We start from the raw sequence: 18,268 nt of genomic DNA on the forward strand, positions 1-18,268 counted from the left end.
GTACAATAAATTTACATAGTGTCACTATCATTATGTATTGTAATATTGAATTTATATTTTGTATTCAATTTGCACTTTCTGATCAACCAAAATATTATTTAACAGCATGGAAATCACTGATTATTGCTAAATAATCGAATAAGATTTAAAATATATTTAAGATAAAAACTATGACAAACAAATAATTTTGATTTTTGTCATCTCGAATATGTTTAATGTAATTAGGCTACAAATATATCCATCCATTTCATTATTTGTCTGTGATTTAAAAATGAACACAAAGATTCTTTTTCTTTTTTTGATACTTTATTCAACTGCATTTTTTTTTTACAAAACATTGTCTTCCAGTATAACTTTAGCAGCATATTTTAATCCAGCGGTGAAATGTAGTTTTTAAAAAATAAAGAAAAAAGTTCACCAAGTTTAACCAAACAACTATTATAAGGTATAAAACAGAGACCAAATAGCCTAGATATTTTAATTATGGTTAAAACTCAAAACTAAAATAATAATTATTTAAAAAAAAATGGATATTATATTTACCACGACCGGTGAAACATTCAAATATCTATTCAAAAAGATAAGGCGGTCTACGTGCTCAGGTGAGAGCCGAGTAAACAGCCTGTTCACATTTAGTGGAATTAATTCGCTCCGCTGGAACAGATGTTGCAGGAACAGCCAGGTACCACTGGACAAGTAAACCTACTCTGTCCCTGAAACTAATGGGCAGCAAATCTTTCACCACCATTTCAACGAAAAGCTTTGTCGTCTTCTCGGTTAATGCGTTGCATTTAGGTCTTACGGCAAGTGATTCAATGCTCATCTGAGTTGCCGCTCTGTTATCGCCAGATATGACAGCTTGGCGCTACACAGCTTACCCTGAACTGTATTTTCATCGTTCTTCTCAAAGGGAAGCCAGCCATTACTACTTGATTTTGAGGCCATGCTTATCTATCGGTCTTACGTCTTTTGAGTGGGAAGCTAACCAATCAGAGATCAGGGCGCCGCCCAACGTGCTGCCATAATCAATCAGAAATAATAATTTCGATAATCGTTTACTTGATCGATCATCGCTGTCGCGGTCGAGTACTCGATCACTGTTGCACATCCCTACTGCTCAACTGTGATTGCTGCTGTTGAACATTGAGCTATGCTACAAACTTTTTTCAGTTTTATTTTTATGCTTTAACTACTTAAAAAACGGGTTGCAAACCTGTCTACATAGGATCACCTTGGTCAAGTGTGTGTGTGTGTGAGAGAGTTTGTTTATTTAGTAGTTTTTCATATGTATCATTACATTATTCAAGTAAGCTCCAAACCAGTACCTGCATTTAAAGTTGTAATCCGACAAAGGATGCAGCAAACCAGTGTAATTTACCTGGACTCGGTCTTGGCTGAGTTCCATCACCGTCTCCTCCATTATGACGTAAAACATAACAGCAAAAACGAGCAGTTCTGTCTCCACCTCTCCTGACAGGATTGTACTCTCATTAGTGCTCCTCTCGCACCGTTGCTATGCGACACAGCGGTAATCGGAAACACCTGGTGGCGGCATTAGGAAATCCTGCAAATGCGGAGCATCTCAAGCACTTCTGAGCGGATTTGCAAATTTTATTCAGATCGGGAGTTTCGCTAATCATTTGAGACGGGACGTCGGAGTTCGCAAAACATTTGATCAGATCGGGACTCCGAATGGTGTTTTGCGAATCATTTGGCTTCGACCGAGATCGACAAACTTTGATTCAGATCGGGACTCCGAATCGCGTTTTGGGAATCATTTGCCTTCGACCAAGTTCGCCAACAATTTGATTCAGATCGGAACTCCGAATCGCGTTTTGCGAATCATTTGGCTTCGACCAAGTTCGCCAACAATTTGATTCAGATCGGGACTCCAAATGGCGTTTTGCGAATCATTTGGCTTCGACCAAGTTCGCCAACAATTTGATTCAGATCGGGACTCCGAATCGCGTTTTGGGAATCATTTGCCTTCGACCAAGTTCGCCAACAATTTGATTCAGATCGGGACTCCGAATCGCGTTTTGGGAATCATTTGCCTTCGACCAAGTTCGACAAACATTTGATTCAGATCGGGACTCCGAATCGCGTTTTGCGAATCATTTGGCTTCAACAGAGTTCACAAAACATTTGATTCAGATCAGGAGTCTGGCCTATTATTAGCCCATTAATAATTACTCTCAAAATAGGACAACTGACAAAAAAGTAACAACAAAACACATTTAATAATATGACAGATATAGGCCATAACAACGAAAAATAAATAAATAATAATATATATTATGCTGCCCCACTTTTTGACTGCATCTGTAATTACAAACAAAAACACCTATCTTTTCAGATATTTTGTTACAAAAAATGTTCTAAAAATAGGTATGGTTTGTTAGGGTTTAATTAATTTAACCTCTTATTTGAATATTTTGGTTTGCCATGGGGTGTGCAGACACAAACTAATGCGGGATTAGATGTAACAATGTTTTTTTGTGCCAAAATTCAAATATATTTTAAAGATATTGCTGAACATTTATTTTACCATTTAGCAAAATTATTTAAGTAGAGAATTGTACTTCTGCTGTTAGAAGGAAAACAATTCAAGTGATTGCACTGGAGCTGCATGTGCTTGCAGTTAAGCTTTGTCTGTTCATTATCATAATAAAAAAACTGTAACTTTAAACACAAACACACACTGCTCAGTTTTTATGTAGTAAAATCTGTACTGTTAAGCGTTATAACCTTACTGCCCTGATGTAAAACATTTTGTTTTACGTGGATATTGGAAGCGAGTGAAGTACGTAAATAATATTTACAGAAAAATGTGATTTTGTGTCGAATGAGACCCAACTTTAGTTTGAGTTTCATTCTAGCCTAAAATGATCATTCGTTTTGGCTTGTGAATTTATGTAGCTTCTTATATCTTTTAATTATATTCTCTAAATCCGTGGTCTCAAACTCAATTCCTGGAGGGCCACAGCTCTGCAGAGTTTAGCTCCAACCAGCTCCAAATCACACCTGCTTGGAAGTTTCTAGTAATCCTGAAGACCTTGATTAGCTGGATCAGGTGTGTTTGATTATGGTTGGAGCAAAACTGTGCAGGCCCTCCAGGAATTGAGTTAAAGGATTTGTTGTGGAGCAAGGAGAACTTAAATAGCCTAACTATGTTTACATTGTTTATTATTATTATTAATCATATATTTATTTGACCCTCTAACTTTAGCACTCACTATTCTAATTCTACTCAAAAAAAAAAAAAAAAAATAGATCGGGACTCCGACGGGCGTTTCGCAAATCATTTGAGATCAGGACTTCCCTTACGAAAAATAACCATGGTTTTATTATAGTAAAACTGTAGTAACCCATGGTTTTTTGGCGTATTGACTGCCATTTGTAAAACCGCAGATTTACTACAAATACCATGGTTAAACTATGGTTAATATAGCAAAACCATGGTTAATTTGTGGTTATCATGGTTTAACTACAGTAACCATGGTTTTTTGGTTTTATTTGTAGTAAAACCATGGTTAATTTTCGTAAGGGTTTGGAGTGAGTTCGCAAAACATTTGATTCGGATCGGGACTCCGAAGCACATTTCGCGAATCATTTGAGATCAGTTGCAGCGGATTTGATTCAGATCGGGACTCCCCCACACAGCAAAAAGGACAATGACGGATCCGATACGAATTCGGATCCAGGACCCGCCGTTGCACCGCGCTCCACGATTAAAACCTTACCTCCACGGTGGGTCCCTTTGGGTCCTGCAAATTGAAACATATCCGCCACCATACTGTCTCATCTGGCCCTGGTCCGTTTTGGACCCGTTTATCTCATTTTCAAAATCCCTTCTGTTCTTGCTGTAGCATAAAAGAAATTGTAAGATAAACTAATAAATATTTCTAGCCTAGGCTACTACAGAAATATAAACATAAGCTTAAATCTGAATTGCCTTGTAATTTTAACCGAACAATATTGTAAATAAGCCTAAAAAAAACTTTTGAAGATTTACAGCATGTCAAAAGGGTAGGTTTTTTATTATTATGATTAGCTTGATAGTTAACAGGAATATTTTTAGAAGCCTACTTTCCTTACTAAATAAGTGAGCGTGTCCGTCCGTTTTTACTGACGCACTAACTATTGCACTGTGTTAAAAATAACATCAGGTATAGGTCTACCTGATTGAACAATCTGCGTGTGTAAAGTAGCCATCAGCTGCTCAGGGAGTTATGGTCAGACTAGGTTTGATTTTGAGATTTTGAGTTGCCAAAGAGGGTAACACTTTATAATAACATTCAGTTGTTCGTATTTTATAAGTCAGTGGTTAAATAATGATGAACTAATCATTTACAAAACATTCATAAATTATTAGCAAGTGATGTACTATCATTTTAGGTATGTTTTGTAAATTCTGTTACAAGTCATTTGCAAATGTCTTGTACATGATTAACTATCAGGGTTAGTACAGATTCTATTAAATGAAATTCCAGGACTTTCAAGCACTACTTTTTTTTGGATTTCGATCAGCACTTATCAAACATCTAACAAATATTTTCATTTTTTTAACTCAAGTGACATATCCAGTATATCATGGTGTCTGATGTTTCACGGTCAGGCTTGGGGAATCCTCCTAACCATTGAGAAGATATTGAAACAGATTTATAGACGACCGACCTGAAGAATGAAAGTTGTATATGTAGGTACTTAATATCATGCCCATAGCAATGTAAAAAAAAAAAAAAAAACTATCTCAGACGGGCGGCAGCGTTAATTGTGTAAAATTATTTTGATATTGAAATCATACATATTTTTTAATGTTTTTAATTAGGGATGCACCCATACCACATTTTGTAAAAATTTTTTTGTAAATTATAAAGAGTGTTTTTAGAGTTTTCAGGTAGATCTAACAGGTACAGAAAACCCGATTTGAACAAGGCTACGTTCACTTGAGATATAGGGCTAACTGACTGAGGATACTCACCAAGACCAGCGTTTTAAATTATGTAGACCCCCTAACCCTAACACATTTACAAGTGATGTATAGTTTACACTTTAGATTAGGGGATGCAGAAAGTGTTGTAAATATTTTTTTTCATTTACACATCTATGACGTACGAAAAAAGAACATTTATGAAACGCAAAGTCACGTTTAGTAAAAGATTAAAATAAAAGGCTACACGGTCATATTGGTAAGATGGTTGCAGCGATTTTTAAGGCTGCCCAAACATTTACAAACGATTGACTTTGAAATCTGACTATCACAAGCTAACATGTCATCAAACTATTCAGGCTGTCTGTAAAAGGACCACAACACAACATTTTCACATGCCCTTCTTTTGGACTGGACCTTGACCAGTCGCTCTGCTCGTAAGGATCGAGTCCTTTGATTCTCTTTATTTTCTCGTCATATCTCATATTTGCATTAGGATTTAGTTTTAGGCAGTATGGTCCGACAATGTTTTCTTTAGCCCGCTGTATTTTGTAGGATTATATTCCGTTTGTCACGCTAATTTTTCATTATTTTCATGCCAGAACACTAGCCTGCTATGCCAGACCATGCTAACTGGCCAAACATACCCATAATTCTTTGCGTTCTGATGACGTTGCCGCCCAGTTGGTCACATGTGTTAGCGATCTCTATTCCTCCAGACACGCTGTATAAACGATACTATTAAGACCGTTTTCCAGGTTAGATGGGCTGCATAGCGCTCAAAACCAACATGAAAAGGGTAACTTAGCTAGTAATGTTCGCTTAGCGTTTTGTTTTGTTGTTAAACTGTGTAAAATGAGCGGTGACGCTGGATGGTATCAAGCTAATAGACGGTAGCTAACATTAGCAGTTAAGCCCGCACTTTTTGACATTCAAACAGGAGGCATATTGTCTGAACCAACTCAAACAGTGATTAAAATGCCGAAGCTTAATTTTCATTATAAAAAGGATGGCAGATACAAACACGATACCAAAATTACAAAAATGCAAACTTAATGCACAGCTAGCTAGTAGCTAGCGCTAAACCATTATCCACGAGTGAACATGTTAAAGTTGTCCTAATATCAAACAACATAATTACAATCATTAATATACATGATGATTTAAAAACCAATGTTTATTGAATGTAGCAATATATCAATAAATCACTTACTCAAAAGAGGGTTCAGCGCAACCGTGTCCCAGCAAAGAAATTCTCGAATCTCGACTGATTTCGCTCTTGGTGTGTTGAACTCGCTCAGTCAGGATCCGCTGTTTGACGGCGCCGACCGGAGGCGGAGCTGATCCTCTGGGCAGCACCAAAACGAATTTGAACTTGAAGGCGGATCCGCCTAGGAGTCTCCTGCTGATGCACATTTCATGAATCATTTCAGGGCTTGGAAAAAAATTTACAAAACATTTGATTCAGATCGGGACTCCGAAGCCCGTTTCGCGAATCATTTGATCGGGACTTCAGAGCGAGTTCACAAAACATTGATTCAGATCGGGACTCCAAAGCGCGTTTCGCGAATCATTTGAGATCGGGGCTTCAGAGCGGTTTTGCAAAACATTTGATTCAGATCGGGACTCCGAAGCGCTTTTCACGAATCATTTTGAGATCGGGACTTCGGAGCGGATTCGCAAAACATTGATTCAGATCGGGACTCGGAAGCGCATTTCACCAAACATCAGTAGTAAACATCACCAAACATGCTCCGAAGTGCCGATCTGAAACAACCGAGTCACGAACAGGCTCCGAAGTGCCGATCTGAACAAACCGAGTCGCGAACAGGCTCCGAAGTCCCGATCTGAAAACTTCGACCAAAGAATGTAAAAAATAACTCAATTTTTCTAATAACTCTACAACTCTATGAAAGACTCAGATCACGCATCTAAAAATAAATCGCTATAGTAAAAGAGAAATAAGAGGAGTGGAGTTTCCTACCGTTCTGCTGTGTTTGGTCCTCACTCGCGTCTGACGCTCCGCAGGCGTCTCCGCCCCTCATACGCGCATTTACAGCGCTAAATTAACCATCTTTGCTAATTATTATACATTTACGTCATTGTCAGCTTCAGGTACTTCATTTATTATTGTTCAATGAACTTGTTAAAAAAAAAGGTTGTATCTCAGTAATAATTCAAAATTATCAAAATAAAATATATAAAATTATGGTTTATATTTTAATATCCTTTCAAATATAATTTATTTCTGTGATGTGCAGCTGTATTTTTAGCATCATTCCTCTTCAGTGTCACATGATCTTTAGAAATCGTGAAAATATGATGATTTATTATTAGAACTATTAATAGGTGTGCTACCAAATATTATTTTGGAATCTGCGATACTTTTTTAAGGATTCTTCGATGTATAATCTTTTTTTAAAGAACAACTATTATTCAAAATATAAATCTCTTCTAACAATATTAATCTTTGATATCACTTCTTATCAATTTAACACATCCTGAATAAAAGATTCTAAAATGTAATAAAGAATAAAATTTCTTATTAAATAAAGGATAAAAATTTACTGACCCCAAACTATTAAACTGTAGTGAATATTGTTAGAAAAGTCTTCTATTTTAAATAAATGCTCTTCTTTTTAACTTTTCATTCATCAAAGAATCCTGAAAGAAGTATCACAGATTCCAAAATAATATTTATTAGCAAAGCTGTTGATAATTCTAATAATAAATCATCATATTGTTCTGATTTCTGAAGATCATGTGACACTGAAGACTGGAGGAATGATGCTGAAAATACAGCTGCACATCAAATGAATAAATTACACCTTCATGTATATTAAAATAGAAAAATGTTAATAATATTTCACAATATTACATGTTTTACAGTATTTTTGATCAAATAAATGCTGTCTTGATGAGTAAAATAAATTCCTGTAAAAAAAAACATTAAAAATCATTCTGATCCCAAACTCTGACCGGTAGTGTGTGTATGTGTGTGTGTGTTTTATATATATATATATATATATATATATATATATATATATATATATATATATAACCCACTAACACACTACGCAAGGCAAGTTTATTTATATAGCACATTTCATACACAATGGTAATTCAAAGTGCTTTACATAAAAGAAAGTAAAATAATCATAAAGAAAAATTATAACAAAAATAAAACAAGCAATTTTAAAACTTTTATAATGATTAAAAAATTTACTTAATTAAAATGAATTTAAAAACAGCTACAAAATTATTTTACATAAAATAAAAAACAGTGAAAATATAGTGCATTGAGTTCGGACATTGCACAGTGCTCATTCAATAAATGCACAGCTAAACAGATGAGTTTTATGTCTAGATTTAAATGTGACTAGTGTTTTAGCACATCTGACCTCTCTGGAAGCTGATTCCAACTGCGAGCGGCATAGAAACTAAAAGCAGATTCCCCTTGTTTTGTGTGAACCCTTGGTACTTCTAACTGCATTACTTGAGGATGTGCTAATCGCCTTCCTGATATGGATGATCTTCTCAGAAAAGAAGGATGCAAACTCATTGCATTTGCTGTCTGAAAGCATTTCACTGGGAATCTGACTTCAGTCTATGTCTCGTAACTTTGAACACTCCTCTGGTTTCAGTTGTGTTTTTGTTTATTTTGGTGATGTATAAATGAAGTCTTCCCATCTGCCTGCACTTGAGTCTTCGCCTCTTGCGATCCGTGACACTACGTCCTTAATACCAATGGATGAAAAGTTTAGAGCCCTACTGATGATCAAGTCTAGAGTGTGTCCACCTTTGTGTGTAGGTCCATGTACATACTGAATAAAACATAAAAAAAAATCTCAAACATGCTCCAAAGTCCAGATCTGATTCAACCGAGTCGCGAACATGCTCCGAAGTGCCGATCTAAATCAACCGAGTCGCGAACAGGCTCCGAAGTGCCGATCTGAATCAACCGAGTCGCGAACAGTCTCCGAAGTGCCGATCTGAATCAACCGAGTCGCGAACATGCTCCGAAGTGCCGATCTGAATCAACTGAGTCGCGAACATGCTCCGAAGTGCCGATCTGAATCAACCGAGTCGCGAACAGTCTCCGAAGTGTCGATCTGAAACAACCGAGTCGCGAACATGCTCCGAAGTAACGATCTGAAACAACCGAGTCGCGAACAGGCTCCGAAGTGCCGATCTGAATCAACCGAGTCGCGAACATGCTCCGAAGTGCCGATCTGAATCAACCGAGTCGCGAACATGCTCCGAAGTCCCGATCTGAAACAACAGAGTAACGAACAGGCTCCGAAGTCCCGATCTGAAAACTTCGACCAAAGAATGTAAAAAATAACTCTATTTCTCTAATAACTCTACAACTCTATGAAAGACTCAGATCACGTATCTAAAAATAAATCGCTATCATAAAAGAGAAATAATAAGAGGAGTGAAGTTTCCTACCGTTCTGCTGTGTTTGGTCCTCACTCGCGTCTGACGCTCCGCAGGCGGCTCCGCCCCTCATACGCGCATTTACAGCACTAAATTAACCATCTTTGCTAATTATTATACATTTACGTCATTGTCAGCTTCAGGTACTTCATTTATTATTGTTCAATGAACTGTTTAAAAAAAAAGGTTGTATCTCAGTAATAATTCAAAATTATCAAAATAAAATATATAAAATTATGGTTTATATTTTAATATCCTTTCAAATATAATTTATTTCTGTGATGTGCAGCTGTATTTTTAGCATCATTCCTCCAGTCTTCAGTGTCACATGATCTTTAGAAATCATGAAAATATGATGATTTATTATTAGAACTATTAATAGGTGTGCTACCAAATATTATTTTGGAATCTGCGATACTTTTTTAAGGATTCTTCGATGTATAATCTTTTTTTAAAGAACAACGTTTATTCAAAATATAAATCTCTTCTAACAATATTAATCTTTGATATCACTTCTTATCAATTTAACACATCCTGAATAAAAGATTCTAAAATGTAATAAAGAATAAAATTTCTTATTAAATAAAGGATAAAAATTTACTGACCCCAAACTATTAAACTGTAGTGAATATTGTTAGAAAAGTCTTCTATTTTAAATAAATGCTCTTCTTTTTAACTTTTCATTCATCAAAGAATCCTGAAAGAAGTATCACAGATTCCAAAATAATATTTATTAGCAAAGCTGTTGATAATTCTAATAATAAATCATCATATTGTTCTGATTTCTGAAGATCATGTGACACTGAAGACTGGAGAAATGATGCTGAAAATACAGCTGCACATCAAATGAATAAATTACACCTTCATGTATATTAAAATAGAAAAATGTTAATAATATTTCACAATATTACATGTTTTACAGTATTTTAAAACATTAAAAATCATTCTGATCCCAAACTCTGACCGGTAGTGTGTGTATGTGTGTGTGTTATATATATATATATATATATATATATATATATATATATATATATATATATATATATATATATATATATATATATTTATATATAACCCACTAACACACTAGGCAAGGCAAGTTTATTTATATAGCACATTTCATACACAATGGTAATTCAAAGTGCTTTACATAAAAGAAAGTAAAATAATCATAAAGAAAAATTATAACAAAAATAAAACAAGCAGTTTTAAAACTTTTATAATGATTAAAAAATTTACTTAATTAAAATGAATTTAAAAACAGCTACAAAATTATTTTACATAAAATAAAAAACAGTGAAAATATAGTGCATTGAGTTCGGACATTGCACAGTGCTCATTCAATAAATGCACAGCTAAACAGATGAGTTTTATGTCTAGATTTAAATGTGACTAGTGTTTTAGCACATCTGACCTCTCTGGAAGCTGATTCCAACTGCGAGCGGCATAGAAACTAAAAGCAGATTCCCCTTGTTTTGTGTGAACCCTTGGTACTTCTAACTGCATTACTTGAGGATGTGCTAATCGCCTTCCTGATATGGATGATCTTCTCAGAAAAGAAGGATGCAAACTCATTGCATTTGCTGTCTGAAAGCATTTCACTGGGAATCTGACTTCAGTCTATGTCTCGTAACTTTGAACGCTCCTCTGGTTTCAGTTGTGTTTTTGTTTATTTTGGTGATGTATAAATAAAGTCTTCCCATCTGCCTGCACTTGAGTCTTCGCCTCTTGCGATCTGTGACACTACGTCCTTAATACCAATGGATGAAAAGTTTAGAGCCCTACTGATGATCAAGTCTAGAGTGTGTCCACCTTTGTGTGTAGGTCCATGTACATACTGAATAAAACATAAAAAAAAATCTCAAACATGCTCCAAAGTCCAGATCTGATTCAACCGAGTCGCGAACATGCTCCGAAGTGCCGATCTAAATCAACCGAGTCGCGAACAGGCTCCGAAGTGCCGATCTGAATCAACCGAGTCGCGAACAGTCTCCGAAGTGCCGATCTGAATCAACCGAGTCGCGAACATGCTCCGAAGTAACGATCTGAAACAACCGAGTCGCGAACAGGCTCCGAAGTGCCGATCTGAATCAACCGAGTCGCGAACATGCTCCGAAGTGCCGATCTGAAACAACAGAGTAACGAACAGGCTCCGAAGTCCCGATCTGAAAACTTCGACCAAAGAATGTAAAAAATAACTCTATTTCTCTAATAACTCTACAACTCTATGAAAGACTCAGATCACGTATCTAAAAATAAATCGCTATCATAAAAGAGAAATAATAAGAGGAGTGAAGTTTCCTACCGTTCTGCTGTGTTTGGTCCTCACTCGCGTCTGACGCTCCGCAGGCGTCTCCGCCCCTCATACGCGCATTTACAGCGCTAAATTAACCATCTTTGCTAATTATTATACATTTACGTCATTGTCAGCTTCAGGTACTTCATTTATTATTGTTCAATGAACTGTTTAAAAAAAAAGGTTGTATCTCAGTAATAATTCAAAATTATCAAAATAAAATATATAAAATTATGGTTTATATTTTAATATCCTTTCAAATATAATTTATTTCTGTGATGTGCAGCTGTATTTTTAGCATCATTCCTCCAGTCTTCAGTGTCACATGATCTTTAGAAATCATGAAAATATGATGATTTATTATTAGAACTATTAATAGGTGTGCTACCAAATATTATTTTGGAATCTGCGATACTTTTTTAAGGATTCTTCGATGTATAATCTTTTTTTAAAGAACAACGTTTATTCAAAATATAAATCTCTTCTAACAATATTAATCTTTGATATCACTTCTTATCAATTTAACACATCCTGAATAAAAGATTCTAAAATGTAATAAAGAATAAAATTTCTTATTAAATAAAGGATAAAAATTTACTGACCCCAAACTATTAAACTGTAGTGAATATTGTTAGAAAAGTCTTCTATTTTAAATAAATGCTCTTCTTTTTAACTTTTCATTCATCAAAGAATCCTGAAAGAAGTATCACAGATTCCAAAATAATATTTATTAGCAAAGCTGTTGATAATTCTAATAATAAATCATCATATTGTTCTGATTTCTGAAGATCATGTGACACTGAAGACTGGAGAAATGATGCTGAAAATACAGCTGCACATCAAATGAATAAATTACACCTTCATGTATATTAAAATAGAAAAATGTTAATAATATTTCACAATATTACATGTTTTACAGTATTTTAAAACATTAAAAATCATTCTGATCCCAAACTCTGACCGGTAGTGTGTGTATGTGTGTGTGTGTGTGTGTTATATATATATATATATATATATATATATATATATATATATATATATATATATATATATATATATATATATAACCCACTAACACACTAGGCAAGGCAAGTTTATTTATATAGCACATTTCATACACAATGGTAATTCAAAGTGCTTTACATAAAAGAAAGTAAAATAATCATAAAGAAAAATTATAACAAAAATAAAACAAGCAGTTTTAAAACTTTTATAATGATTAAAAAATTTACTTAATTAAAATGAATTTAAAAACAGCTACAAAATTATTTTACATAAAATAAAAAACAGTGAAAATATAGTGCATTGAGTTCGGACATTGCACAGTGCTCATTCAATAAATGCACAGCTAAACAGATGAGTTTTATGTCTAGATTTAAATGTGACTAGTGTTTTAGCACATCTGACCTCTCTGGAAGCTGATTCCAACTGCGAGCGGCATAGAAACTAAAAGCAGATTCCCCTTGTTTTGTGTGAACCCTTGGTACTTCTAACTGCATTACTTGAGGATGTGCTAATCGCCTTCCTGATATGGATGATCTTCTCAGAAAAGAAGGATGCAAACTCATTGCATTTGCTGTCTGAAAGCATTTCACTGGGAATCTGACTTCAGTCTATGTCTCGTAACTTTGAACGCTCCTCTGGTTTCAGTTGTGTTTTTGTTTATTTTGGTGATGTATAAATAAAGTCTTCCCATCTGCCTGCACTTGAGTCTTCGCCTCTTGCGATCTGTGACACTACGTCCTTAATACCAATGGATGAAAAGTTTAGAGCCCTACTGATGATCAAGTCTAGAGTGTGTCCACCTTTGTGTGTAGGTCCATGTACATACTGAATAAAACATAAAAAAAAATCTCAAACATGCTCCAAAGTCCAGATCTGATTCAACCGAGTCGCGAACATGCTCCGAAGTGCCGATCTAAATCAACCGAGTCGCGAACAGGCTCCGAAGTGCCGATCTGAATCAACCGAGTCGCGAACAGTCTCCGAAGTGCCGATCTGAATCAACCGAGTCGCGAACATGCTCCGAAGTAACGATCTGAAACAACCGAGTCGCGAACAGGCTCCGAATTGCCGAACTGAATCAACCGAGTCGCGAACAGGCTCCGAAGTCCCGATCTGAAAACTTCGACCAAAGAATGTAAAAAATAACTCAATTTTTCTAATAACTCTACAACTCTATGAAAGACTCAGATCACGCATCTAAAAATAAATCGCTATAGTAAAAGAGAAATAAGAGGAGTGGAGTTTCCTACCATTCTGCTGTGTTTGGTCCTCACTCGCGTCTGACGCTCCGCAGGCGTCTCCGCCCCTCATACGCGCATTTACAGCGCTAAATTAACCATCTTTGCTAATTATTATACATTTACGTCATTGTCAGCTTCAGGTACTTCATTTATTATTGTTCAATGAACTGTTTAAAAAAAAAAGGTTGTATCTCAGTAATAATTCAAAATTATCAAAATAAAATATATAAAATTATGGTTTATATTTTAATATCCTTTCAAATATAATTTATTTCTGTGATGTGCAGCTGTATTTTTAGCATCATTCCTCCAGTCTTCAGTGTCACATGATCTTTAGAAATCATGAAAATATGATGATTTATTATTAGAACTATTAATAGGTGTGCTACCAAATATTATTTTGGAATCTGCGATACTTTTTTAAGGATTCTTCGATGTATAATCTTTTTTTAAAGAACAACGTTTATTCAAAATATAAATCTCTTCTAACAATATTAATCTTTGATATCACTTATCAATTTAACACATCCTGAATAAAAGATTCTAAAATGTAATAAAGAATAAAATTTCTTATTAAATAAAGGATAAAAATTTACTGACCCCAAACTATTAAACTGTAGTGAATATTGTTAGAAAAGTCTTCTATTTTAAATAAATGCTCTTCTTTTTAACTTTTCATTCATCAAAGAATCCTGAAAGAAGTATCACAGATTCCAAAATAATATTTATTAGCAAAACTGTTGATAATTCTAATAATAAATCATCATATTGTTCTGATTTCTGAAGATCATGTGACACTGAAGACTGGAGGAATGATGCTGAAAATACAGCTGCACATCAAATGAATAAATTACACCTTCATGTATATTAAAATAGAAAAATGTTAATAATATTTCACAATATTACATGTTTTACAGTATTTTTGATCAAATAAATGCTGTCTTGATGAGTAAAATAAATTCCTGTAAAAAAAAAACATTAAAAATCATTCTGATCCCAAACTCTGACCGGTAGTGTGTGTATGTGTGTGTGTGTGTTTTATATATATATATATATATATATATATATATATATATATATATATAACCCACTAACACACTAGGCAAGGCAAGTTTATTTATATAGCACATTTCATACACAATGGTAATTCAAAGTGCTTTACATAAAAGAAAGTAAAATAATCATAAAGAAAAATTATAACAAAAATAAAACAAGCAATTTTAAAACTTTTATAATGATTAAAAAATTTACTTAATTAAAATGAATTTAAAAACAGCTACAAAATTATTTTACATAAAATAAAAAACAGTGAAAATATAGTGCATTGAGTTCGGACATTGCACAGTGCTCATTCAATAAATGCACAGCTAAACAGATGAGTTTTATGTCTAGATTTAAATGTGACTAGTGTTTTAGCACATCTGACCTCTCTGGAAGCTGATTCCAACTGCGAGCGGCATAGAAACTAAAAGCAGATTGCCCTTGTTTTGTGTGAACCCTTGGTACTTCTAACTGCATTACTTGAGGATGTGCTAATCGCTTTCCTGATATGGATGATCTTCTCAGAAAAGAAGGATGCAAACTCATTGCATTTGCTGTCTGAAAGCATTTCACTGGGAATCTGACTTCAGTCTATGTCTCGTAACTTTGAACGCTCCTCTGGTTTCAGTTGTGTTTTTGTTTATTTTGGTGATGTATAAATGAAGTCTTCCCATCTGCCTGCACTTGAGTCTTCGCCTCTTGCGATCCGTGACACTACGTCCTTAATACCAATGGATGAAAAGTTTAGAGCCCTACTGATGATCAAGTCTAGAGTGTGTCCACCATTGTGTGTAGGTCCATGTACATACTGAATAAAACAAAAAAAAATCTCAAACATGCTCCAAAGTCCAGATCTGATTCAACCGAGTCGCGAACATGCTCCGAAGTGCCGATCTAAATCAACCGAGTCGCGAACAGGCTCCGAAGTGCCGATCTGAATCAACCGAGTCGCGAACATGCTCCGAAGTAACGGTCTGAAACAACCGAGTCGCGAACAGGCTCCGAAGTGCCGATCTGAATCAACCGAGTCGCGAACATGCTCCGAAGTGCCGATCTGAATCAACCGAGTCGCGAACATGCTCCGAAGTGCCGATCTGAAACAACAGAGTAACGAACAGGCTCCGAAGTCCCGATCTGAAAACTTCGACCAAAGAATGTAAAAAATAACTCTATTTCTCTAATAACTCTACAACTCTATGAAAGACTCAGATCACGTATCTAAAAATAAATCGCTATCATAAAAGAGAAATAATAAGAGGAGTGAAGTTTCCTACCGTTCTGCTGTGTTTGGTCCTCACTCGCGTCTGATGCTCCGCCGCTGATTTTTATCTGAAAAAAATTCGCCAATGCAGATGTGAACTTGACCGAAAGTGTAACTCGGATTGCGCTTTACAAACACGAAAGTACAATAAATTTACATAGTGTCACTATCATTATGTATTGTAATATTGAATTTATATTTTGTATTCAATTTGCACTTTCTGATCAACCAAAATATTATTTAACAGCATGGAAATCACTGATTATTGCTAAATAATCGAATAAGATTTAAAATATATTTAAGATAAAAACTATGACAAACAAATAATTTTGATTTTTGTCATCTCGAATATGTTTAATGTAATTAGGCTACAAATATATCCATCCATTTCATTATTTGTCTGTGATTTAAAAATGAACACAAAGATTCTTTTTCTTTTTTTGATACTTTATTCAACTGCATTTTTTTTTTACAAAACATTGTCTTCCAGTATAACTTTAGCAGCATATTTTAATCCAGCGGTGAAATGTAGTTTTTAAAAAATAAAGAAAAAAGTTCACCAAGTTTAACCAAACAACTATTATAAGGTATAAAACAGAGACCAAATAGCCTAGATATTTTAATTATGGTTAAAACTCAAAACTAAAATAATAATTATTTAAAAAAAAATGGATATTATATTTACCACGACCGGTGAAACATTCAAATATCTATTCAAAAAGATAAGGCGGTCTACGTGCTCAGGTGAGAGCCGAGTAAACAGCCTGTTCACATTTAGTGGAATTAATTCGCTCCGCTGGAACAGATGTTGCAGGAACAGCCAGGTACCACTGGACAAGTAAACCTACTCTGTCCCTGAAACTAATGGGCAGCAAATCTTTCACCACCATTTCAACGAAAAGCTTTGTCGTCTTCTCGGTTAATGCGTTGCATTTAGGTCTTACGGCAAGTGATTCAATGCTCATCTGAGTTGCCGCTCTGTTATCGCCAGATATGACAGCTTGGCGCTACACAGCTTACCCTGAACTGTATTTTCATCGTTCTTCTCAAAGGGAAGCCAGCCATTACTACTTGATTTTGAGGCCATGCTTATCTATCGGTCTTACGTCTTTTGAGTGGGAAGCTAACCAATCAGAGATCAGGGCGCCGCCCAACGTGCTGCCATAATCAATCAGAAATAATAATTTCGATAATCGTTTACTTGATCGATCATCGCTGTCGCGGTCGAGTACTCGATCACTGTTGCACATCCCTACTGCTCAACTGTGATTGCTGCTGTTGAACATTGAGCTATGCTACAAACTTTTTTCAGTTTTATTTTTATGCTTTAACTACTTAAAAAACGGGTTGCAAACCTGTCTACATAGGATCACCTTGGTCAAGTGTGTGTGTGTGTGAGAGAGTTTGTTTATTTAGTAGTTTTTCATATGTATCATTACATTATTCAAGTAAGCTCCAAACCAGTACCTGCATTTAAAGTTGTAATCCGACAAAGGATGCAGCAAACCAGTGTAATTTACCTGGACTCGGTCTTGGCTGAGTTCCATCACCGTCTCCTCCATTATGACGTAAAACATAACAGCAAAAACGAGCAGTTCTGTCTCCACCTCTCCTGACAGGATTGTACTCTCATTAGTGCTCCTCTCGCACCGTTGCTATGCGACACAGCGGTAATCGGAAACACCTGGTGGCGGCATTAGGAAATCCTGCAAATGCGGAGCATCTCAAGCACTTCTGAGCGGATTTGCAAATTTTATTCAGATCGGGAGTTTCGCTAATCATTTGAGACGGGACGTCGGAGTTCGCAAAACATTTGATCAGATCGGGACTCCGAATGGTGTTTTGCGAATCATTTGGCTTCGACCGAGATCGACAAACTTTGATTCAGATCGGGACTCCGAATCGCGTTTTGGGAATCATTTGCCTTCGACCAAGTTCGCCAACAATTTGATTCAGATCGGAACTCCGAATCGCGTTTTGCGAATCATTTGGCTTCGACCAAGTTCGCCAACAATTTGATTCAGATCGGGACTCCAAATGGCGTTTTGCGA

Source organism: Carassius gibelio, chromosome B8 (genome assembly GCF_023724105.1).
Source record: "Carassius gibelio isolate Cgi1373 ecotype wild population from Czech Republic chromosome B8, carGib1.2-hapl.c, whole genome shotgun sequence".
Classification (NCBI taxonomy): domain Eukaryota; kingdom Metazoa; phylum Chordata; class Actinopteri; order Cypriniformes; family Cyprinidae; genus Carassius; species Carassius gibelio.